The sequence below is a fragment of the Artemia sp. Qi Xiang Cuo genome, chromosome 9, assembly GCF_049724085.1.
Source record: "Artemia sp. Qi Xiang Cuo chromosome 9, ASM4972408v1, whole genome shotgun sequence".
NCBI classification, from domain to species: Eukaryota; Metazoa; Arthropoda; class Branchiopoda; order Anostraca; family Artemiidae; genus Artemia; species Artemia sp. Qi Xiang Cuo.
In genome coordinates, this window is record NC_142802.1 from 14302157 (window position 1) to 14326686 (window position 24530).

The window sequence follows — 24530 nt, forward strand, 5'->3', positions numbered from 1 at the left end:
AAGGTTGCTACCGTATGATTTCGACCAATTCTTAATCAACAGAACAGGAGTTACGGTTGATTAACGGACCACGCGGAATTTCAGCTTGAACGAGGCTCACTTAAAGAAACAATGTAAACGAAAACGTGAATAACCATATAAATTTGCCTAATCAGTTATTCCATTTTATTATTTTGTCCAAATACATGAACAGTAATAACAAGTCATAGAAAAAAACAAAATCTTCGTTCCGTTTAGCTTTTGTCACCAGTGTACACCTATTTCAAACCCCATCTTTGAGGTGGGTATTGGATCAACCAATAGATGTATTTAGCCTTTGAGATAGAAAGAGGCAAGAGACTAGCGGCGTATCAGGTATTTTTGTGCGTCTGGTGTCATATATTAAGTTTTAAAACCTAACAAGTTGTCGCTGTGACGCTAAACAGTTGCGCCTGACATTTTCACACTTCTGAGACACAGAGGCTGCTTTAGGGGGTAATAGCCCCGGGCGCAGACATTTTAAGGGCACAGAATTTCAAATAAATAATCAAACGATTATAACCATTTTGTAATTTTAGAAATTGTATTTTTATTAAAATAAAACACAGGGCGCAGTTGACAGTAAGTATAAACAAACTGGATCCAAAATTTTCACTCTCCCATATCCTCACCACCATCCCTTGAAAATAAAAGGAAGTAGACCAAATTTAATTTATCATTTGGCCAATGAATTATGGACTGACTAAGTTTTGCAAAAAGAAGGTCGAAGCTATTAAAACATACAAGTTCGCATGATGGAGGGGGGCATTTTGGATTCGTCCCTTCCAGATACCTCATGACTTCACGATTTCTCCCCTCAAATCCAAAATTTTTAAATAATTTGCTTGTTTTGAGGATATTAACAAAACCTTTCATAACATGGCTATGGTGGCAACGACAAGGTATAGGCTATAATCGTAGCTTTTTCAACATATAATTTAGAATTATTAGGATACAAAATTATTAGAAAAAAACTGTTCATAACTGTATTGACGACAAATGGGGGATTATTTGGCTCTGAATATAGGACATATTCGCACTTAACTAGTCCCTTCTCAAGTGCACGTCGACACATAACGAAGCTGCCAAAACGGCTAAAAAACTAATATTGATAAATTATACAATTTTGTTAGTACGTGCTGTATCTTTTTAATTATTGACCTGTAAAAGGTTTCCTTATTAAATTTATTACTATAGGGTGTGGGAGCTGCTTTAAGGGGTATTGCGCAACATCTGTTGCTTAGCGCATTATTTTTTTTTCTACAGTATAGGTAGTTGCATTATTCTGCAAAGTTTGAATGTATTTAGTAATACCGTGGGTATAAGTCTAGGATTCCAGCAGTACAAAAGGAAACGTGTTAAGAAAACAATTCTTACTTCATAATATGCAGAAAAATCCCAGTTAACATATTTTGCACGGGGAAGAACCTTTATCTTCCCTTCTTTCACTATTGTAATTTTTTTTTTTTTTTACAAATTATGTAAAATAAACATGAATTCGACGATGCATGAATTTTCTTTTCAAATAATCTGTATATAGCCTATAATTAAACACCATCAGTGTCAAATATTTATTTCTCACAGAAACATATCACTAGATAAATAGTGATAATTTAGGTTAAGTTAGATTAGGTTAGATGGTATTAATGATAAAATAAATTAAATCAAAAGATAATACAGATTTCTATCTTGATAAGTGGTTTTCAAAACTTTTGAATATTTGTATATTCAAACATTTCAAACATGAAATATTACAAAACTATATTAATACGCTAAACCATACTACAACTAGTAAATTCAAATAAATTAAAAACGCAGGATATTTTTAGCAATTAAGGGATGCTTTAAATCCAGTTACATTCATAATTGTGAGCGGCATGTTACGTCGCATTGTAGTTTGTTACGGTAGATTCGTCGATTGGAGCTCAGTAATCACAGTTAACAGAGGACGGTGGACTCGACTCCACCCCGTAGCAAGTTATTATTTTACTATTGCTTGTACAGATCAACCCGCCATAGTACCAGATCACCAGAGGCAAATTCAGTGTCAGTAGAGCACACCTCCACCCCAATATAATAAAAGTGGAATTTACAATACAAATGTGGAATTTTGTATTTTTTGCTAGAAGAAAGATCACGAATATGTGTTTGTTTTTGGGAAAAATTTGCCGAATAATTTTTTTTATTAGATAAACAAAAATCCAACAGAAAGTGAGGAGCAATATTAAAACTGAGAACGTACACAAAATGGTCCGTAATATGAGGGGAGATTTCCTCCTTAATACCTCACTCTTTACGTTAAAGTTCGACTTTTTGTTCCAGTTCTTTCAGAACAACTCCTGAAACATAAGGGTTGTTTAATTAGGATATGAAGCTTTTTAAAAGTACTAAAAAACTTTAGCGCGAAGAGCGAAATATTGAGCAGGAATCAGCTCCTTTTATATACGGAATAATCTGTTCTTTTTAAGTTTTAATGTTGTTCCTTACTTTAAGTTAAAAAACGGTACTTGTGTAGAAAGCGGTAAGTACTTGAGAATTGTATTGCGAGAACAGATAGGCATGTACCGGGTAATGACAAAACAAAGGGATTCTCACTCCGGGAACTATATTTAAACTTTAGTTTTTGGGGGGTTTAGGGGGAATAAAACGTACCTAGGTTTGGTTAGGTTAGGCTACGTATTTAATATATGCTTTGCTTTAGCCCCACGTCCCTAATGTGCAAATATATAGCCCAGGGTTATTCATAAGCTATTATATTTTCATCCTATTTTGTTTTATTTCATTAGTATTAACGAAACTTCCACTTCTCACGCACTTGCCGCTTTCTACACAAGTACCTAAAAAACTTTAACTTTTTTATGTTTTTTGTCTTAGAAATGTCATCCGCTGATGACTTTTCGACAACCTTGGTAATCACAACAGTAATCATGTTATTATCAGCTGACGAGTTATGAAGTAATACGGAACTCACTGCAGCAATCAAGTCATACTTTAGATCTTGATCCAAGGCCGTATCCGGGGGGGGGGAGTAGGTAGGGGTGTTTTGAAACCCCCTGCGAAATGTTTATCTGACTCGTAAAAACGTAACAAAAACGGATATTAACAAATTTTTTATATGTTTTTTGTGTAAAACTCCCACTCCCGAAAAAAAATCTTTGAGTAACATATAATAATTTTTCCTCACAAGACATTTTTTTTTCAAACTAGGTTTAAACTTTCATCTACTACATGCAGTGATTCGATCTTTACTAGGTTAAACCCATTGCTACAACCTTGATATGAAATAACGATCATTGGATATTAGCCTAATACAATCAAATCGATGAAGAAACAGGATTATCGGGTTCTTACTGAAAACCGCAGTCAATTTGAACAAACTGGAATCTGCTGATAACATGACTGAATTACATAAAGCCGCTTTTACTGTACGAAGGGTTCAAATGCATTTTTAAATTTCGGTTACTATGGGCTAGAGTTCGTTTCTTACTAGGTTACGCAGGGGGTGACAACCATGATACACGGATGGTAGAATACCCCATGTTCGTTGTTATTCGCTTCGGTCTCTGAGCTTGACTATTCTTAATGAATGTACTTAGTAACATAGTATACAACTGCATAAGCACATACATTTTAATGAATTGGACAATATTATTGTGTGCATTTAAAAATTGACTGTCAAATTTTTCTCTTTAAAATTTCCTAGGGTTGGCTCTTAATAGGTTGGAGCTATTACAGGGACCATGATATTTGGATTTTTTTAGTAGCAATCTTTATTCTTAGGGAATAGTCTAGTCTTACCTTACATAATTAGTAAGCGTCTGTCACTCAAAGCGAACCCCTAATATAAAAACAAATGCATGATGTCATACGACGGGTACCTGAAGGGTATATTTATAGAGGGTGCTTTAAAGTTAATAAGTCAATAAAGCTGTTTGAATCTAAATTTGACTAAATTTTGACTGTAGACTTAATATATTCTATTATCAACACACCTGTTCATTACAAGCAACAATGTTATTTATTGCAATGAGCGCAGAAGGAAAATCCACGCTACATTTGGAAAATTAATCCAGCCCTTAAAATAAGTGATTGCAACACAGGAAAAGACACAAATCCTTGGTCTATCATCATTTACGCTTATCTTCTTAGTTATTAGGATGGCGGTCAATCCAGCGTGACATAGCAATGACCTATTCAAAATAAAAAGGAGACGCTGGTCATTGTGGTTAGAATGAAAAGCACTTAAAAGAAATGCTGAATCAAGACACGAACAGCCCTGAGGTCACTCGAAGTTCACTGGCCCAAAGAACTTTGTATTTATGTAATCCACTCAATTGTGAAAACCTTGGAACCGTCTTGTGAAGCTCAAGGGGATGCTCAATTTTCACCACCAGGTGTCCATCTCAGGGCACCACGTGTCACGCTATTCCGCCACGCCTGGCACAGTTCAGCCAAGATTTGCACAACTCCACCAATAGTGAAACCCTTGGAGCCATCGTGCAAAGCTTGAAAGGCATAATCAGTTATTTTCAACCCTCTAGAAAAATTAAAAGTGGATTGGAAAAAAAAACAGTCACGCAATTTAACAGAGAATAAAAACTAAATCAGACAGGTAAAGAACTTCATGGAAGTAGAAATTTTTAAGGACCTTTCATATTGAAAACGCAAGACTTTACGTTAAATTTAATGTTAAGGTTGTTACATTTCATGCTGCGGTTCTTACGTTCGTCCCCTTTATTTCGAAACTGTTCCCTTTAAAACGGAACATTATTTTGTCATGACGTAAATATTAATATCGCCATAGACAATCCTTGAGGAGTCCAGTCAGCAAGGAAACTATGTTGTCCATACATTTTTTTACTTCTGCTCACTTTTTTTTCCTTTGAAAGCGGGTCCCTTTGGCTATTCAAATATACATTTTTTTCTATAAAATCATTTTTTTTTTCAGCGAAAAGATTAATCTTTTCTTGTAAGCGTAAGAAGTTGAAATTTGTCCAACTTCCTCTGGCAAGGCTCTTGCATTTCGTTCTGTCTCATACTTATGTTTACGTAAGCTCTTACGCACACAGGAAGGGGCGGATCTAGAGAAAATTCTTAGGGGGGGGGGGCAATGTGAAGATTTGGAAATTGAAAATTTGGCTGATTTTAGAAAAAGGGGGAAAGACCCCCTAAAAGTTATAGAACCTTAGTGAAAATCACACCATCATATTCAGCGTACCAGAGAAGCCTACTGTAGAGGTTTCAAGCACCTATCTACAAAAATGTGGAATTTTGCATTTTTTGCCAGAAGAAAGATCACGGAATTCGTGTTTATTTGTTTTTTTCCCAGGAGTGATCATATTGGCCCAGTGGTCTTAGAATATCATGGGAGGGCTCATTGGAACGGAAATTAAAAGTTCTAGTGGCCTTTTTAAGTGACCAAAAGGTCACTTTAGGTATGCCCCCTCCCACGCTCATTCTTTCCCAAAGTCACCCGATCAAAATTTTGAGATAGCCATTTTGTCATCATCAGCATGGTCGAAAATATGATAAAAATGACTTTTAGGATCACTTTATCCCCCGAAGTCCCCGAAGGGAGGGCTGAAAGTTATGAACTTTACCCAATGTTAACATATAGTATTGGTTATTGGGAAGCATACAGACATTTTCAGGGGAGATTTTTTCTGGTAGGTGGGGGGGGGTCGGGGGTTGTATGGGAGGATCTTTCCATGAAGAAGTTTTCATTGGGGAAGGGACATTGCTATGAAGGGGGCTCCGGATTTCCAGCATTATCAAAGAATAAGATAAGAAATTAAGTAAAAAAAAACAACAAGTTTTTCAATTGATTTCAACTGATCAACTGATTGATTAAGGGGTCATTTTTAAAGAATTGGAAAAAAATTCGAACTTTAGCTTAAAGAGCAAGGTATTGACTAGGGGGCGAACCCACTAATATACGTATTAAAAATCTATGAATATAGAAGTTCGTTACGTAAGTTAATTCGTAAGTTGTGTATATTTATTACTAATAAAAACATTCGTAAACAAAATTAAACAACTTTCGAGAAAGCCATTGAATCAAATAAAAGTAAAATGAATATGCACATTTCGTTTCAATCATTCATGTACGGTGAGCCAAAATCAGAAACTGCATTAATTCAAAAACATTCAGAAATTAAATAAATAAAACAAGTTTTTTTTACTGAAAGTAAGGAGCGACGTAAAACTTAAAACGAACAGAAATTATTACGTTTATGAAGGGGGCTGTCCCCTCCTCAACCCCTCGCTCTTTACGCTAAAGTTTAACTTTCTCACAATTCTATTTTTTTAAACAAAAAAAAAACTTTAGCGTAAAGAGCGAGGCGTTGAGGAGGGGACAGCCCCCTTCATAAACGGAATAAATTCTGTTCGTTTTAAGTTTTAACGTCGTTCCTTACTTTCAGTTAAAAAAACTTATTTTTTTATTTAATAACAATAAGAAATAATATTTGATAAGTAAAATTAGAGATCTCCAGAAATCTGAGGAGATTTCGGATTTAGTCCCCCCCCGTCCTTGGCTCAGGATGTACGAAAACCATACGTTAAACGGGAATGAAAAAATTCAAGCGTAGATGGATAAAGATAGATCAAACAGTTCGTGGTAGGGAGCGACTCGGATCAAAAGTAACCGAAACTCCAAAAAAACTAAATTTTTATTAAAAAGAAACATCAAAACAATTTTATTTTATGCTCATTCCAAATACATAAAATTCATTTAGTTTGATTTTTCCTATCAAACGCTAAAAGCCTAAGAAAATTTGGGTGATTTCCGAAAAAGAGGGGAAGCACCCGCAAAAAGTCAAGGCCTATTGATGAAAATTGCATCCAGTGTATCAGAGAACCTCATTGAAGAATTTCAACCAGGTTTCAAGGTTGCGGTAAAAAAAAACCCACGGAGGGGAAGATTTCCGGCATGATTTGAAAACGGTCAAAAATTAAGTTAAAAAAACAAGTCAGTGTTTTTTTTTTAATTTGATTTCTGATCCTTTTTTCAAATCATGTAAGGCTTGTCATGTATCATGTAAGGCTGAAAAATTTGCTTCAGAAACTTATCTCGCCACTGAAAGTTCACCCTGCAGAAAATCACACCTACAGATCCCCCCCCCCCCCACACACACAATCTTATATTTTCCAGTAACAAATACTATATATGAACAATGGGCAAATTGCAGAATTTAGTCATTTTCCTAGGGTTGTGGGGGGTCATGCCATCCCTAGAGGCAGAGTTATAGGGCACTTCAACTATGCTGAACCAAACGGCTATCTCAAAATTTCGATTGTAAGTCTTCGAAGAGAGAGGGGCATGAGGGGCCAGTCACCCCCTAGTCTTTTTGATCACATAAGAATGGCACTAGATCTTTTAACTACCGTTTGAACGAGCCCCTTCCCGATCTTTTAAGAGCCTTGTTTTGATAAGATCCCCCAGTGGCATAAAGCCAATTCTATTATTGGAGTAATTGTTGATAAAATTCCTTTTTTTAGGGTTCCGGCTACAATTGGGCCGAATCGCTCCTGACTTATAGTTCACTACCACGCGCTGTTTGATTAATTAGGATTTGCTGGTCCCTGATTTTCTTAACACAAGGATGTACGCAGGACGAGGTCGCTGGACTCGTCCCTATCACGATAAGCGTCTAGATTTTCCAAGTTTTCCCGTAGGCTATTTTTTATATCAATCACCTTTTTTCAATTCCCCCTCCCCCAAAATCCTGGATATATACCATACTCAGCCTTAAATAAAGTTTCACAGTCCAATAGTAGAGATAAGGATTCATAGCTACGTATGCAGGGTACTATTTTGTCATAAGGGGAGGGGAAGTTGAATAAAACAAAAAACTTGCAACTTGCAAGAGAAATTATAGACAAAATTAAAAAATCTAGATATTTCAGGAGAGCAGTCCTCCCACTGGTCTTCTTAAAATTCCTACTCTAAACTCACACTCCTTGCAGTTTTGGGCAAAGGATTAGAGGTGTAACCAACATTGACAACACAGCGTCATGACAACTTGAAGCCAAACCCGTAAAAGAGCGAAATATTTTCAACAGCTATGGGACAAAAAACATAACTGGTATATGATAAGCAAACAGTTTTTTTTTTGTAGAAGTCATAAATAAGTTTACACTGGACATGTAAAGGGCACAATACTTCTAACATTAGAAGGTACAGTTAAAGCCAACTCATTTATTATTTATTGATTGAGTTAATGATATATTGGACTGCACTCCATAGGGTATTCATAGATTTTTCTGTCCTGATGTGAGTAATTTTTTACCAAGGTCCCTAATCTACAACCAGGGGTAGGCATTTATCAAGAAGAGCTTTCAAGAATCTGCATATAGCGTAGTAGAAATGGTATGGTTATTGACAGCAATAAGTTTTAGGATGCCTTATAATGCCAGTGAACTTTCTCGGTGCTTTTCTTAACAGGGATGAAAAAGTGCCAAGTCCATCATTGGTTCTTTGACTCACTGTGTACTGTGTTCTCTTAAATTCAAGGCTCTTTCATGCACATTGCAAAAATTATTTTGGCAGCGTCCTCGTATAAAATTAAATAAAAAAAAGAAGGTTTTTTAACTGAAAGTAAGGAACGACATTAAAACTTAAAACGAACAGAAATCATTCCGTATATGAAAGGGGCTGTCCCCTCCTCAACGCCTCGCTCTTTACGCTAATGTTTTTTATTGTTTTAAAAAATAAAGTTGTGAGATAGAGTCAAACTTTAGCGTAAAGAGCGAGACGTTGAGGAGGGGACAGCCCCTTTCATATACGGAATAATTTCTGTTCGTTTTAAGTTTTAATGTCGCTCCTTACTTTCAGTTAAAAAAACTTGTTTTTTTTATTTAATTTCTGATCGTTTTTTAGTTAATGCAGCTTTTATTTGCATAATAATTTTAATTTTCTTTTTCTAAATGGATGTCTTTACAAATTAACTTACGTAACTAACTTCTATATTCGTATATTTTTCTTCTGGCAAAAAATACAAAGTTGCAGATTTTTGCAGATATGAGCTTGAAACCTATGTAATAGGGTTTTCTGATACGCTGAATCTGACGGTGTGATTTTCATTAAAATTCTTTCACTTGTAGGGGATGTTTCCCCCTCTTTAAAAAATCGAGTAAATTTTCTCAGGCTCGTAGCCTTTGATGAGGAATACTAAACTTAATAAAATTTATATATTTAGGATCAGCATTATAAACACATTCTTTTGATACATTTATTGACATTAAAATTTCGTTTTTAAAAGTTTCGATTACTATTGACCCGTATCGCTTGTTTTTTTCTGTTTTTTTTTATTACGTATATGTTATTAATTATATGAAGGGGTTCTCCCCTTAGTCAATAACACGTTCTTTAAGTTAAAAGTTAAAAAAAAATTTGATTCATAAACCCCTGAATCACAAAGGCCGTTTAATTAGAATAGATAGCTCTTTTGAAAGCACTAAAAAAAACTGTAGCGTAAAGAGCGAGGTATTGACTTGGGGGAGAACCCCCTCACACACGTTATAATTTCTGTTCGTTTTAAGTTCTAATATTCCATCTTACATTTCAGTTGAAAAAACTTGCTTTTTTTTTATTTAATTTCTGATCGTTTCTTAAATAATGCTTGGAAATCCGGCGCCCCCTTCATAGAAATGTCCCTTGCCCCAAAGACACATCCTCAACGGAAATATTCTCCAGAGTAACCCCCTCCTCTAGCCCCCCCCCTCCAGAAAAAATCCTTCCTGAAAATGGTTGTATACTTCCCAATAACCAATAAATAAGGCGGGGAAGTCTGGAGCCCAATTCATGTAAAGGTCCCTGCCCCAATTAAAACTTCCTTCATTAAGATATCCTCAAAAAAAACCACTTAACCAACCATCCCTACCCATACCCGAAACAAAACCTCCTGAAAAGTTCTGTATAATTCCCAATAACCAATACAATATGTTAACATTGGGTAAAGTTCATAACTTTTAGCCCTCCCTCTGGGAACTTCGGGGGATTAAGTCATCCTAAAAGACATATTCATCATATTTTCGACCATGCTGAACAAAATGGCTATCTCAAAATTTTGATCGGGTGACTTTGGGAAAAAAATAAGCGTGGGAGGGGGCCTAGTTGCCCTCAATTTTTTTTGGTCAATTAAAAAGGGCACTAGAACTTTTAATTTCCGTTCCAATGAGCCCTCCCACGATATTCTAGGACCACTGGGTCGATACGATCACCCCTGGGAAAAAAAAACAACAAACAAACAAACAAACAAACAAACAAATAAACACGCATCCGTGATCTTTCTTCTGGCAAAAAATGCAAAATTCCACATTTTTGTAGATAGGAGCTTGAAACCTCTACAGTCGAGTTCTCTGATATGCTGAATATGATGGTATAATTTTCATTAAGTTTTTATGGTTTTTAGGGGGTCTTTCCCCCTTTTTTTGAAAATCAGCGAAATTTTCTTAGGCATGTTACTTTGATGGGTAGCCCTAGACTTGATGAAAGTTATATATTTTAAATCAGCATTGAAATCTGATTCTTTTGATATATCTATTGGTATCAATAACCCGTTTTCTAGAGTTTCGGTTACCATTGAGCCGGGTCGCTCCTTACTTACAGTTCGTTACCACGAACTGTTTGATACCAGTTTTTAAGATTTATAATTTTTTTTTAATTAAGTTGCGGCGTATTGTAAAAAAGATTGAGGAAGGTCTAGCTACAAATGCAGTTTGCATCGAAAAAGCCGTTCGATAAAATGTTAAAAGAGACCGGGCTTAACATAGTGAGCCATCATGTAAATTATAAAGGTCGCTGCGCTAGATTTTGGAAGAAGTATTTTAAAATTTTGCCGACGAAATTTTCCTGTTCTACAGCGCACGACCTTCTTCCTCTTAAGTGCTAGGTTAGCTAGGTTAACTTTGTCACATGCAAACAGTTTGTAAATTGACTCATAGGTGACAATTGTCATTCATTCTTCAATGTTCAAATTATTTTAGTATTTCAGTTGACACTAAGGCTGCTATTTTTAAACTGCACTTGCAGCTGAAGTGGCCTTAGTGAAATTAGAATCAGCCGCTAGTTTAAGTGCAAAATGTCAAAATAACTAAATAATGGTACCCCATCTGAGTCAGTTAAAAAATAGTTTATACAGTGTATAGGTTATACTCTACAGTGTGTAAGTTACCACTCATATCACTACTTTCATCATTTTTTTTTCATACCGTCAAGATGAAGTTCGTCGGAACCCTCAAAAAGAGGTGAATTATAGAAGAAATATTAGAAAATATATATTAATCCATAAAAAATCGTGACATTTCGGGGAGGAGGGCTTGAGCTCTCGCCCTGTGTATTTGCCTACATTGTTAAGCATCCAAATATGTGGAAACTAATTTGGTCAAACGGCTTTAATAAGCAAAATAAACGTGGGTATGTCTTTTTTTCTTTAATCTAGTATTCTTTTGACAGTTTGGCAAGCGATTCTTTCTTAAGCCCTTGGGGATCCTGACACAACATTTTTCAATTCTTCAGAATCATATCCCTTCTACTATGATTTTTAATTACACTCACCTCAATGACTATGCAGTCATTAAGTCTTTAAGTTATAAAGTCTTTAAGTTATAAAATTTGTCCATTGTTTATACATAGTATTTGTTATTGGCAAGTATGCATACATTTTTGAGTGGTGGGGGCGAATTTTCTGCTGGGGGATTTTCCACGGGCAGGGAAGTTTCCAGGGGTTGAATTTTTCAGGGGACATTTTACACTGGGGGAATTTGGCAGAATATATATATGAAATTCTTCTTATGTCCTGCTTTCTCTTATTCGTCCCAATTTCACACGTGGAGAAATTAAGGATCATTTTCCGGGTAAATTGTCACCAGGATTGAATTGTCTATCCGCGGGGAGGAGGCATATTTGCGTGGAGGTGGAGCCATATTTCCTGGTATTATTTAAAAAAAAGGTCAGAAATTAAATATAAAAAAGTTTTTTGAACTGAAAGTAAGGAACAACATTAAAACTTAAAACGAACAGAAATTATAACATATATGAGAGGGGGGTGCCCCCTCCTCAAGACCTCGCTCTTTAAGCTAGAGTTTGAATTTTGTCCCACTTCTATAGGAACGATTCCTGAAACACAAACCTCGTTTAACTAGAACAATAAAAAACTTTTTCAAAAGTACTAAACAACGTCAGCGTTAAGAGCGAGGACTATTGAGGAAAAAAAAAATTCTTGGTACGTCCTTGGCTAGTGACAAAGGTCGCTGATCTATGCTAGCTCCTCTGTTGCCACGAATAACGAGAAAAGCTAGACCATAAAAGAAAAAAAATATTATTACGAATAAAACATGAGCAAGAAAGGCTACCTCTCCCCAAGCAGTCCGCACCTAACACAGTTTTAATTAGTGTTAATTATAATTTTTAATCATGTAACTACGATTTTAAACAAATTTGAGACTTTCACGTCAAGATGGGACACTAATTTATGTTCCAGTGCGAAAACAACAATCCTAGGGTAGCATCAAGTTTTAGCTAAATATTTTTCGTCATGAATAAATAATTTGAAAGGAATATGATTTCAAAATAACGGTGAATCCTACATAAACTATAAAATTTAATAGGTTTTAAAATATTACTGGCAGAGATGTTACCAAGTTACCATTTCAGCGGTAAAATCCGGTTCAGGATATTCATCTGCAGGAAAGATTGCTTGGGAGAATTTGGAACCCTAAATTCTCCTCCACCCATCTAGCTATGCCACTTACTATGGTAACTGAGGTTGTATGTATATATTTGTCATTTGTGTTTTTAGCAAAATTTTAGGGAAGAACGGAATAATTGTCCCCTCGGACCCCAATCAGTCTCAAGGATCAGTATCAAGGACCCCAAGAAACTGCTAAAAGTTAAGATGTTTCGATGTAAGTTTTAATGTCGTTAATTTTAGGTTTTGGCTCAACTCTTAGCTCAACAATACTCCCCACTGACTACGCTGAGGCTTCCCGCGCTAGATCTCACTGGAAAAGGATTATGAGGGTTTTGATGTAAAAACCAAGCACAATTTCTACAACAAGAAAAAAGAAACAAACCTAATTAAGGTGGCTCTTAATGACTAGCTGCAATTCTGGGCATCAAAATCTCTTTCAGAATTGCTTTCTGAGCAGGAAATCTGAAACAGATAAATAGTTTAGTCTTTTGAATCAGCCACATTTTAAATTATAGCTTCCAAATAAAAAAAAAGTGAAAATACAAACAAATGTCAGTTTACTAGCATATCCTAGAAAATTGGTTATTGCTATCATAAAAGGAACATGTGCTATCTTCCTGATTTTGCAGGAGACCCAGAAAAAAAACAAAGGTGCGTTCCAAACGTCAATTATCATTAATTATAATTAATTGCTTGTTATTACCTTCATCCTAAAATGGCTTGAACCTGCAAACATTTTTGGCACGTTGACGCGCACCCAAAGGTTCCATATCATTATCAAGACTTATATTATAGTTATCACTTAAAATTTTTTTTATTCATTCACTAATGGCAAGAGAAGTTTGCATTCCGACTGCACCAATTGATTATAAAGACGAAGCTTGATGAAACTTAACATAATAACATCTTCAGCAAAATGACCTATTTTCTATTTTATTGCACCCTGAAACTTCGACCAATCAAGATATACTATAATTATATTCGAGTGAACTGAGAAACGTGTCATACGATATGTGAAAAACTTTTATAATGGAAAATTGTCACTTGCGTCAAGGAGAAGCTCAAGCTCACGAGCCATTATGAGTCAGACATTACTCCACAAATGGGGGGATGCCTCATCAATCCCTCGCTCTTTACACTAAACTTCAAATTTAATGTCCCAATCCTTTAAGAATCACTGCTGAAACACATGACCCGTTGATTTAGAATAATCATTTTTTTAAAGCATTAAAAAACTGCAGCGTAAGGATGGAGGGATCTAGGATGGTATATAACATGACTCCCCTAACACCCGGATTTTTTTCTGTTCGTTACAAGTTTTAGTGTTGTTCCTTACTAACAGCTGAAGAAACTCTTTTTTATATTTAATTATTCTAGAAGCCATTTGCTTTCAATTCTAGAAACCAATTCTAGTTATTCAGTGAGTAGTCGTCTGCTTTCTGAAACTAGTAGTTCCCGCCCCATTTTGTTTACTTTTTTTATAATGGTAGTTCTGCTTTATTGAGTTGACTGTGTTTTGAGCATACCCTGCCCCGCCCCATTATGCTACACGTGAAAAACTAAACTTAAAAAATTTTTTGTAGGAAAAGAAATATCAAGGCCACATGGAAGCTTCAAAAGCCAAAAAGAACAAGAACCTTTTTGATTTCTTTGATAAGTCTCCTAAAAAGAATGAAAATAGCCCAAACACTCAGGCAGGCAACACTATTGTACCAGTTTATGAAGAGACAGTACCCGTTATTTGTGTCACCTTTGCTTTAGGAGTTTCAAGCTCAATGTTATTGAGTCCATCCCCAGACACAAAGAGTTCTGGATCTAAAGATAATGATAATGCCAGTGATTTATCTAGTTATTCAGGTGGCTCAGACGATTTTGAGTCTGACTCGTCTGAACTATCTGACGTGATAGATTTAGAAACTAAAATGTACAAAAAGAATGATAAGAGAAACGGTGGTCAAAGGAGAAAAAAAATGACCAAAAATCTATTAGTAATAGAGCCAAGATAAAGAAGTTTTACTCTCAAAGTTTTTGTAAGAAAATGGATGAAGGACCCCCTACTTAGAGACTGGCTAGTCCCAGGCCAATTAGTTCCGAGCAAAGCATATTGCAAGTACTGCTGCAAGGTGCTAAAGGGTAGCAAAACCGCTATGCTTCGTCATGCTAATAGAGGTCCAGAATCAGAGCATGCAAAAGCCATGAATGCTAAGAAAAACCAAGTTTCAGTGTCCGACCCAGCAAGCTTTTCTGAAACAGTGCACGAGCATAAAAGTTATCTTGACCAGAGTGTAAAGCTGTCATTGGCCTTGTCTGCGTGGGTTGCCAAAGAAAATCTTCCTGTTTCACTAATGGACACACTTCCGCAAATTTTCAAGTTTCATGTCAAAGACTCTCAAGTCATTAATAATTTGAACTGTGGAAGAACGAAGACCACTGTTTTGATGAAGAAAGTAGGAAGAACTGGGGCTAACGATCTATCGGAATCACTAAAAAATAGAAAGTTTTCCATGACTGTGGACAAGTTCACTGACCAAAGAACAACCAAATTTTTGTCATAATGGTGCGATTTTCTCAGTGAATGATGAAGATATAGTCGAGTGTTTTTTTTCTATTCCTGTTGTCACTGATGCCTCTGCACAAGGATAAAAAAGCTCATAGTGAATGAATTTGACCCAACAGGGATTCTGTTGAAAAATATGATCAACTTCACGTCAGACAATGCCAGCATTATGGTTGGATCAGTGAATGGTCTAGCTACACTTTTGAAACGATGCATTCCTTGACTTTCAATTTGTGGGTGTATTTGTCGCTCTTTTGCGTTGTGTTCAGCTGCTGAACTGGAAATTTTAGATAAGTCAATCGTCCAGTTTAGCCATGATATATATAATTTCATTGCTTATAGTCCAGAAAGAAAGCAAGTGTTTGCGAAGTGTCGAAGGTTTGTTAGCTTTGCTGAACACTGCCTGCTGTATCCCATTAAAACACGTTGGCTGGCAATGGAAAACGAAACTGAACGGTTGCTCGAGCAGTGGGAGCTTTAATTTTATATTTTCAATCCATGATGGCAAGCAGTGTCCATCCGCTCATGCTCTATATGCTGCTCTAAAGAACAATACAGTGCGGTTACACTATTTGTTCCTTGGACACATTTTGGCAATAGTAAACAGCCTCAGCAAAGAGTTCCAGAGTGAAAAAGTTCCAGTACATGTCCTTTTGGAAAAGGTCGAAGTAGGACTGAAAGAAATAATGTGTTGCTTTGTAAAAACGGAAAAGTTGAGATGTTTGGGACCTTGGAAGGTTGACTTTAAACACCCAAACAACCTAAAAAATATGAGAGTATGTATTTTGGTGCAACATTTGAATCGTTTGCGAAAAACTGTGACGCTAAATTAGTTGATGGAGTTTGCAACAAATGTGTTAAGTTTTACCAAATATATTGTGAGAAGATTTGATTCCGAATCAGCAATCAGACGATCTTTTACATCAGCTAAAGTGTTTGAGCCCTACTGCTGCAGTTTCTGGCTCTGTCTCATCAATTACTGGATTGTATGATCGCTTCTCGCAGACCACGGATCTGGAAGTAGAAGCTTTGAACAGTGAATGGCGGCTAAATCCACATGCAGGAGAACTGATTCGAGTGCCTGCACAAAATAACAGCGATCCTGTTTTATTCTGGAACTTCCTTGGGAAGTGCAAGAATGCTGCGGGAGATTTTATGTTCCCCATTTTGACACAAATGATGAAGTTCCTTATGGCACTTCCACATTCGAGCGCATCAGCTGAGAGACAGTTCTCCTTGCTGAAGTTAATTAAATCACCTTTGACAAACAGACTGGAAGAAAAACACTTTCTTCACTAATCCATGTAAATCGATACGTCAAAGATCCCTCAAAATTGGAAATTCCTCGTGCTCTTGTGGTTTCTGCAAAAAAATGGAAACAGGATGTAAAAGACCAAAATGTGACAAAAATTTTAACTTTGTGAGGATTTGGCTTTATTTTACCTGATTGTAGTTTGTAGCCTGTGATATTTTTAAATAAATGAATATTTAATTGAAAACTATGTTGTTTGACAGTGACGCAGATCCAGGTGAGGAGCCAAGGCTCTCTTACAGCTTTAGTAAAAGAATGAACAATCGTTAGCAATAAACGAAAACGTATTGGGAGAAAAAGATTTTCTTTGGATCTCTTTTTTTAAAGAAGTAACATCAAAATTTTTGAAATTTGGGAAGGGTGGGACAAACTTTTTACATGAAGATATAAAAAGGTCATTTTCAAAATTGTCATTGGTGTCCCAGTAATTACACTAGCTCAATTAGAGTAAAAATAAAATAGTTTCTATGTTTTTGGGGAAAAAACCAGGGTTTTGAATCGACCAAAAAAAAAAAAAAAAGTAAATATTTCTATTACATCACCGATAACAAATTTTCAGTAATCGAGTTATAAGCCAAGGTTACCAAATTGGGAAATACATGGAGAAAGGAAGGATGTTCTATTCTCTGCATAAAAATGTGAAAAGACTTTGTGGTAAAGAATCTAGTGATTTGAGCTGATCTAGTGATTTCCATCACGGATTTTTTGTCGGATTCGTAAGGACTAACAAAAATGCATATAAACAAGATTTTGATGCATTTTTACAGTTTTATTTTGTAAACCCCTCCTCCCCCGAACAAAAATACTTGACACGCCCTTGGATAAATCATAGGTTTCCCTAAAAATTATTAAAGGAATGAAAATAAAATGGGCCCCTTTCTTTTTTCAGCACATAAAATTATGTAAGCTAGTCTTTTGAGATTAGGATATTTTGCCCCAATCTTGGTCGATCTTATCTACTTTCTGAGAAATAAATTCACCTAGCCAGTCCTAGTTCATATTTTGCAAATCTTTTCCACTGATAATCAAATCTCAACATGTGAAATTCCCTGTTTAGATAAAAAAAATTCCGTTAACGAAACTTCAGTAGAGCTGTAGAAGCTATTAAGGTTACAAATGAAACAAATAAAAAGTTTTGCAGTATTTAGAAGCACAGCCGTACCCAGGGACGTGTCCAGGGGAAGTGGGGTACAAAACAAAATTCAAAAAGCGCATACAAAATTTGTTTGTATTCATTTTTGTTACGTTTTTACAATTCGGACAAACATTTAAAGGAAGGGGGTCACCCTAATCTCCCCCCCCCTGTGATTACGGCCTTAACCGTACCCCATATTCGGGTTAAGGTTAAATTAGCATATGAATGAGGCCTATAACAGATTTTAGCCATTATATAACCAAATTAGGGTTTCTAGTATCATATTTTATATTTCAGATAACTTATCCTACCCCCCAATCCGTGGGTATAGTATTGCTTATAAATAGGGGAAATGGAGGATTGCTACATTTTTTGGTAAAATATTTATTTCGGTTTTTGCTATCTCAGAAAGGGGCTAGGTTAAAGAAATGAAACTTTCAGTAATGAATCCAGGGCCAAAAACTTCCTTTTGGAAGGTATTGCCTAGCTTCCATGTTGACTCTCATTTTATTTGTAAGTCTTAGAAATTTACCTACTTGACAGTTTGAAATTTTGACAAAACAATATTTTACCTGAATTTCCAGTTATCAGCTTCTTTTTCTCTGGTTTTAGTTCTGAAAATGCAATTACTGTTATTTGAGCTTAATTTTAAGCCATATCAATAAGTTGTTTTTTTTCTAAATTTAGTAAACGTATTTGCAGATCTTTGAAACCTCATAGACTAAGATTGAGCAAAATTGTGAGGTTGAGGACAATTTCTTTGCACTATATTTAAGCAGAAGACCTGTTTTGTAAGGTTTCACTTTTATAACCCAAAAATGTTTAAAGTTAATAAAAGGTCACTGCCCTCTAGAGGGAGAAGGATTGGAGGTGGGTACTTTATGTCACCTTCCGCTAGAATTTTACTCATTTTTTAAATGATAGCCTACTATGCACAAATTTAAACATACAATTTTAAATAAATAAAATGTAAAATTACAAACTTTTAAAATAATAAACTTGAAAACTAAAAAGAAACATATAATATTCTCCGCACAAAATCTTGATTATACTCCTGCGCCTATAGAAAATATTGAAACGATAGGCCTTTATACTTGTTCTACCTTTTTTCAGACTCATCTAGTAATCAATCCCACACTACACTATTCACAAATTAGTAACTATCTCTATATCCTTTTGAGCAAACAGGAGTAATACTCATACCTCTTTTAACACTAGAAAATTAGTTTTGACAAAACCAGAATAAAGCTAGGTAGTAGTTCCAGGAAGCTGAAGACAAAAGGTTAATCTAGGTCATTGTAATTTACCGCCTATTCAAGAAAACGAGAAAGGGTATATTTAAATGTCAACTGTCACTGACAAAAATCGACCTGCGTGGTTTGTTAAATGTCTCAGAACGGACAAGTGAGAAGCAATCTTGTAGAAAACTAAGGTCCCTCAAGGTATACAATCTTTGACCTTTTTGTACTGAACCGGCTTTTGCATGTGAAACACTAATGTCAGGTTCAGATAATGTCATTCCACAAAACCTACCCATTCCTCGGAGTAATTTTCTTAGAATTAGTCTAGGTGGTAGCTTGTGTGAAGGTGATCAACCCTTGATTGACTGTCATTAGGTAATTACATCAAGCATTGATGAAGTTTATACAGATAGGATGACCTGTAATTTTTGAAATAAATATTTTACTTATAATAATAATTGGTGGGCCGTTTTTTGGACCCTATATCTTCTCATACTTAGTGTCTGTGTGCCTAGCAGGTTTTACTTAGTCACTACTGGAGATCCACCGGAAGTTAAGGGGATTCAATACCTAAAAGGATCATCTAATCTAGCCATCACAAAATCGTTTTTTTTCTGCCAAACTGCTTAGAACTGAATGGGCGGCCTTGCCATAGCTTGTAGAGTTTGGAAAAGAAAAACGAGATAAATGACAGAAAACTAAAAGTTGACACATACTTTCTCAGAAATATTGAAAAAAAACACTTAGATTCTGCCCTTTTGTGCCGGTACTAGAAATATTCAGTTTTAATCAAACTTAAATTATTAGAATATATACATCTTGATTTTTTCGATTAAATACAGGACAGCTCTCTTTTAGAACTTTAGAAAAAGGTCTCATCTGCAAAAACGTGGAGTTTTGCATTTTCTACCAGAAGAAAGATCCCGGATGCGCGTTTATTTACCTTTTCCCTTGTCTCAGGGGTGATCATACTGATTCAATGGTACAAGGTATCCGAAGAGGGCTCATTCGAATGGAAATTAAAAGTTGTAGTGCTCTTTTTAAGTGATCAAAAAGATGGTAGGACAATTAGCAACCCTTTCATGTCCCTTTTTTCTAGAAGTCGTCCGATCAAAATTTTGAGATGCCCATTTTGTTCAGCATAATTGAAAGGTCTAATGACTACCCTCTAGGGATGACAAGACTCCCCATAGCCCCTGGAGAAAAGGATGTAAGTTAAACAATTTGTCCATTGTTTATATATAGTATTTGTTATTGGGAAATATACGGTAATTTTTTAAGGAAAATTTTTCGAGGGAGAATTTTCCGTGACGAGGAAATTTCCGGGAGGAATATTCCAGGGAAAATTTTACACGGGGGAGGAAGGGGATCGCCAGGCATGATTTGAAAAACGGTCAGAAATTAAGTAAAAAAAACCTGCTTTTTTTAAGAAAGTAAGGAAAAACATTATATCTTCAAACGAACAGAAATTACTCCGTATATGGGAGGGGCTGCTTCTGCCTTAATTCTCGGTCTTAAGGCTTAAGTTTGACTTTTTCTCACAATTATTTAAGAAAGACCTTAGCGTAGAGAGTGAGAGTTAAGGCAGGAGCAGCCCCTGCCATATCAATTTCTTTTCGTTTTAAGATTTAATGTTCTTCCTTACTTTCAATTAAAAAAACACATTTATCAATTTAATCTCTATCAATCGTTCAACTAATTTAATATTTTTCATTTATAATGTTAAACAATTTAACATAAATTCAATATAACTAAATATAACAATATAAAGGACTAAATGGAAAGCAGGTCGTCCGTGGTTGGGGTGGGAGGATGTCATAAAAAAAATAAGGGAGACGGGTACTTCTTGGAAGGGTGTAAAGACAGAGGCTTTTAATAGATTTGGATGGAGGAGGAGCATGCGTAGCTGTGTTGGCCTCAGGCGGCTTGGTGCTGCGGTAAGTTTTTAGTAGTAATATAACTACATCAAAAGGCTAAAAAGCGAAGCCCGACCTTCTTACCGGTGTAGAATCTTTGGAAGATTCAATCTGCGGAGATAATTTATAAAATAGGATAATGAAAGTTCAGTAAAACAAGTCTACTGATTGAACCTATTTTAGCCTCTCACATTGAAAACAATTATGCGCATTTACCAGTGTTATTGAATTATCACTGATAGATGGCAAAAAAAGACAATGGCCTGTAACTGCCCTGTTAAATATTTTACTCTAATACTGATTGGTGGCCCTTTATTTGGACGCTCTTCTAGGTTGTCAGATTTGTATTTACTCGTTTAACAATTTTGAGACAAAAGTAAAGTGCAAATTTAAAATGTGCAAAATCAAGCGTTTAAAAATGGGAAAATTTACAACCGCATCCCTCACTTTCTGTAAAGTTTACTTATTTTTTTCAAGAATAACGTTTATGTTTGGTTGAAAAAATAAGTCTAACGACAAGTCAACAAATTAAATTTCGGTTCATTTCAGCCAAGTTGAAGAAATGACCTTTTCATTCAACAAGTGCCAAAAATTGATTACTTTCTTATTGTTATTCAAACGGTGTCACTTCAAAAAAAGTTAAATATTATTTAATTCATGGAGTCAAGCCATATTCTTTGTATCGGTCGTATAAAGAAAACTGAAAACTGACATACAAGTCAGTGTTGCCAGGTGCCTCGTACAAGATAGCGCTGCCACAAAACCGAAAATGCACCAAAAGCAATATTTTTTAGTTAATATGCACCATTGGTACAATACTTCAAATAAATGACTTTGAAAATGCGCTGATTTGAGAAATTCAATGCGCAACAATCTAAAAAAACACCCAAATGGCATAAATGCGCCATTTTGAGCAAAGTGCGCCGAAGGTGCAAATTTTAAAATGAGCTGATTTTAAGAATTTCATTACTACAACCGCAGCAGCACCTCAAATTACCCGTATGCGTAATGTTGCAACGAATCTCATGCTGCTCTTGATTCACGGTTCAGGTTTTAAGGTTTGCTCAAAATAGAGGTACTGTGGGGAGTCGGGCAGGGAATGCAATCTATCCCAGACGAGTCCAGCACCCTTGGCTGATCATTTTTGATTATTCCCCCTTAATTTTGCCACAGTCATGAGGAATTACAAAATGACTGCAATAAGATTTTGCCCTTTAGAGCAAATACAATCCATCTACTATAACAAGCCACCAGACTCCAACACAGCTGCACACTCTCCTTCTCCATCCGGGTCAGTTCAAAGCTTCACGCTTTACTTTGAAGTTACAGGTTACTTAAAATACTTCATTTCAGCTCCTCCCTCCAAATTTGGGGACAGCCTGCTTTTCATTAGGGATTAAAAAGACAGCTAGAAACATGATTTTCACCTCAGTGGCCTATTCATCTTAATTTTTATTCATTATCAAACAGTTCGTGGTAACGAACTGTAAGTAAGGAGCGACCCGGCTCAATGGTAACCGAAACTCTAGAAAACGGGTTTTTGATACCAATAGATACATCAAAAGAATCAGATTTCAATGCTGATTTCAAACATATAACTTTCATCAAGTTTAGTGCTACCCATCAAAAGTTACGCGCCTGAGAAAATTTGGCAGATTTACAAAAAAAGGGGGAAAGACCCCCTAAAAGTTATAGAACCTTAATGAAAATCACACCATCATATTCAGCGTATCAGAGAACTTTACTGTAGAGGTTTCAAGATCCCATCTACAAAAATGTGGAATTTTGCATTTTTTGCCAGAAGAAAGATCACGGATGCGTGTTTATTTATTTTTTTTTTTCCCCAGGGGTGATCGTATCGACCCAGTGGTCCTAGAATATCGTGGGAGGGCTCATTGGAACGGAAATTTATAGTTCTAGTGCCCTTTTTAAGTGACCAAAAAATATGGAGGGAAACTAGGCCCCCTCCCACGCTTATTTTTTTCCCAAAGTCACCCGATCAAAATTTTGAGATAGCCATTTTGTTCAGCATGGTCGAAAATATGATAAATTTGATAATATGTAAAATATGTCTTTTAAGATGACTTAATCCCCCGAAGTCCCCAGGAGGAGGGCTAAAAGTTATGAACTTTACCCAATGTTAACATATAGTATTGGTTATTGGGAAGTATACAGAAGTTTTCAGGAGGTTTTTTATCTGGTAGTGGGGGGGGGGTGGGTGGGGGGTTATGTTGGAGGCTCTGTCCATGAAGGAAATTTTCATGGGGGAAAGGAAATTGCCATGAAGGGGGCTGCGGACTTTCCAGCATTATTTAGTGGTTATTGGGAAGTATACAGACATTTTCAGGAAGGACTTTTTCTGGAGGGGGGGGGCTAGATGAGGGGGTTACTCTGGAGAATATTTCCGTGGAGGATGTTTCTTTGGGGTAAGGGACATTTCTATGAAAGGTGCGCCGGATTTCCAAGCATTATTTAAAAAACGATCAGAAATTAAATAAAAAAAAAACAAGTTTTTTCAACTGAAAGCAAGATGGAACTTTAAAACTTAAAACGAACAGAAATTATTACGTATTTGATGGGGTTCTCCCCCAAGTCAATACCTCACTCTTTACACTAAAGTTTTTGTTTATTGCTTTCAAAAGAGCTATCTATTCTAATTAAACGCCCTTTGTGATTCAGGGGTTTGTAAATCAAAATGTTTTTTAACTTTTAACGTAAAGAGCGTGAAATTGACTAAGGGGAGAACCCCCTCATATACGTAATAACATATACGTAAAAAAAAAGACAATAAAAAAAACAAGCGATACGGCTCAATAGTAATCGAAACTTTTAAAAACGGAATTTTGATGTCAATAAATGTATCAAAAGAATGTGTCTATAATTCTGATTCTAGATATATAAATTTTATTAAGTTTAGTATTACTCATCAAATGCTACGAGCCAGAGAAAATTTACCCGATTTTTTAAAGAGGGGGGAAACATCCCTTACAAGTGAAAGAATTTTAATGAAAATAAAACCGTCAGATTCAGAGTATCAGAAAACCCTAATACATAGGTTTCAAGCTCATATCTGCAAAAATCTGCAACTTTGTATTTTTTGCCAGAAGAAAAATATACGAATATAGAAGTTAGTTACGTAAGTTAATTTGTAAATTACGTCATAACCAAATTTAGAGACATCCATTTAGCAAAAGAAAAGAAAAACTTTTATGCAAATTTTGTTTACTTATTCAATGACGGTGAGCCAAAATAAAAGGTGTATTAACTAAAAAACGATCAGAAATTAAATAAAAAAGAAGTTTTTTAAACTGAAAGTAAGGAGCGACATTAAAACTTAAAACGAACAGAAATTATTCCGTATATGAGAGGGGCTGTCCCCTCCTCAACGCCTCGCTCTTTACGCTAAAGTTTGAGTCTGTCTCACAACTTTATTTTTTAAAACAATAAAAAACTGTAGCGTAAAGAGCGAAGCGTTGAGGAGGGGACAGCCCCTTTCATATACGGAATAATTTCTGTTCGTTTTAAGTTTTAATGTCGCTCCGTACTTTCAGTTTAAAAAACTTGTTTTTTTTATTTAATAGCTCTAGAGGTCAGATCGAACCCTACATTGCGTTGAGTTTATTACGTTGAGGTTTTCATATACGCAAGAAAAGAAA

The 24530-nt window shown here is 35.7% G+C and overlaps 1 protein-coding gene and 1 pseudogene across 1 annotated transcript in view; one reads left to right on the forward strand and one right to left on the reverse strand.

Annotated features, from left to right (window-relative positions):
- Positions 1 to 24530, reverse strand: part of LOC148948337 (orphan steroid hormone receptor 2-like) — a 285870-nt gene that overhangs the window by 131718 nt on the left and 129622 nt on the right. The window contains exon 3 of the mRNA XM_089094896.1: positions 13096 to 13175. The gene's annotated coding sequence lies outside the window, so the exon portion shown is untranslated. The remainder of the gene's footprint in view (positions 1 to 13095; positions 13176 to 24530) is intronic.
- LOC148948338 (uncharacterized) lies at positions 12776 to 15268 on the forward strand (annotated as a pseudogene).